At 48.4% G+C, this 1,774-nt stretch overlaps 1 protein-coding gene across 2 annotated transcripts in view; it reads right to left on the reverse strand.

Moving 5' to 3' along the window:
- Positions 1–941, reverse strand: part of plxnb2b (plexin b2b) — a 197,477-nt gene extending 196,536 nt beyond the window's left edge. For both annotated transcript variants that reach the window (XM_014021273.1, XM_014021272.1), the window contains exon 1: positions 390–941. The gene's annotated coding sequence lies outside the window, so the exon portion shown is untranslated. The remainder of the gene's footprint in view (positions 1–389) is intronic.
- Positions 942–1,774: the final 833 nt, after the last annotated feature.

A 1,774-nucleotide genomic window follows, 5' to 3' on the forward strand; every position in this document is an offset into this window, starting at 1 on the left:
CCCCACCCCACCCCACAACATCTCTCACTGAAATTGCCAAGCACGCGAGGGACAGACAGCCCCTTTGTGACTCGGCCGGGGCAGATGCAGGGCTGTAGGTGAAATGAATGGGTTAAGGAAGAGAGCTGCGTGGCTTCAGGGGGAGGAAGACACCACAAACTATCAATCAGCTGCTGAGTTTGGAAACAACTTTTCCCCCCCTGAAAGTCACGAGTTCAGCTGGGAAACGTGGATGAGAAGGGTCTTTTCTGCCCGTTTTAGACATGCCCCGCGGTCATTCAGGAGTTCATTAGTGTTCAAACAGTAACACTTTTCATTATAAAAGCCTGCGGCAGACTGATAATAATATTAAACTGTAAACACAACAGCGAACAACTCCTGTAACTCACCTTGAAGTGGGGGAAAAAGCGGAGAGTGTCTTCCCAGAAGTATCCCCACCTCGCTGAAATGTGTTTTCTCGTCTCAAAAGAAAAAAAACGAGCTCACATCTCGTCCCGTGGGGAAGTTGTACAGGAAGGCACTATTCCGTTAAAACGCCGGGGTCACTTCTGTGGCTGAAAAAAGTCGCTGGCAGAGGCGGCGCGGTGAAAACTCAACAAAAAACAGTCTTGTTTCGCGCTCTCTCTCCGGTCGGAAATATCAAGACTTTTCTCCACGCCCAGGTGCCGAGTCTTGAGTCACATGGTAAATTTCCAGGTATGCGCGCGCGCGCGTGGCGTCAGTTTTTGCTTCGGCGGTGGAGCGGCGGAAGCAGCACACCTGTGGGATGTTCGCCTCGAACCCTCTCTCCTCTCTCTCTCTCTCTGCGTGTGTAAAACACGAAGACTTGGTGGCGGCGGTGGGGAGGGAGAAGAGGAGAGGGGAGGAAATCGTTTCTCTCGCTCTCTTTCTCCTCCTCCTCCTCTTCCTCAGCCGCTCATTCAAAGAGAAGCCGTCGCCTGGAGAAAACAAGCAGAGACAAGGAGGAGTCGGTCAGTCGCTTTTTTTGTTCGCCGACGCGCAGAAAATTCTTGCCGCGCGCGGTGGGAGCGGTACGAGGCGGAGGTGCGGAGGCAGGCAGCCCCGCTCCGTGGCTGCCAAAAAGTCTGGTCCGCTCCTCGAGGGGGCGTTTTCAGCTTACTCCCAACCAAAACAGCCTCCTCTCTTCATAATCAAAACTAAATGGCTTTTATTTAACCTTTCCGTCTCTCTACAGGCTAAATAGTTTATTATCATTTTATTAAACGCAGCTTGAACAGTTTATGAAGTCTCGTGACAAATAACGTTTTTCAGTCACGAGCTCAAACTATTTGAATAAATCAGAGTTGATCTATGATAGCTCTTATAACAGTATCGTTCACTGCTATACTCAGACTTCTTCAATATAACACATTTCTTACATACTTCCCAACCTGCGTGCAGTTCATGGGGTATGGTTAATAAACATCTTACCTGTTGTAGATAACTCTTTGCACAGCATTAATTTGGGGAAACAAATATTATTAATGAGAGATTGAGCTCTAAAATGAGCCAAGACCAAAGTAGATTGCTGCTGGCATAAAACAACTCAGATTGCTTAGTGCTTTATGTGAATAATATTTTCTTAACTCTTACACTCCCATCATTTTAGTGGATGTATTCCTTTTAAAGGGCTCGACACACGGGAGGCGACGTCGCTCGCTCTCCATTCATTTCCTATGGAGCCTGTGCGGTGAGGCAACAGTCGCTCGCCCTCCTCCAGCTAAGCGACCGGCGAAAATAGTGCATGTGAAATTTTGCACTCGTACATGTAGAC

The sequence above is a fragment of the Austrofundulus limnaeus genome, unplaced genomic scaffold, assembly GCF_001266775.1.
Source record: "Austrofundulus limnaeus strain Quisiro unplaced genomic scaffold, Austrofundulus_limnaeus-1.0 Scaffold285, whole genome shotgun sequence".
Lineage (NCBI taxonomy): Eukaryota > Metazoa > Chordata > Actinopteri > Cyprinodontiformes > Rivulidae > Austrofundulus > Austrofundulus limnaeus.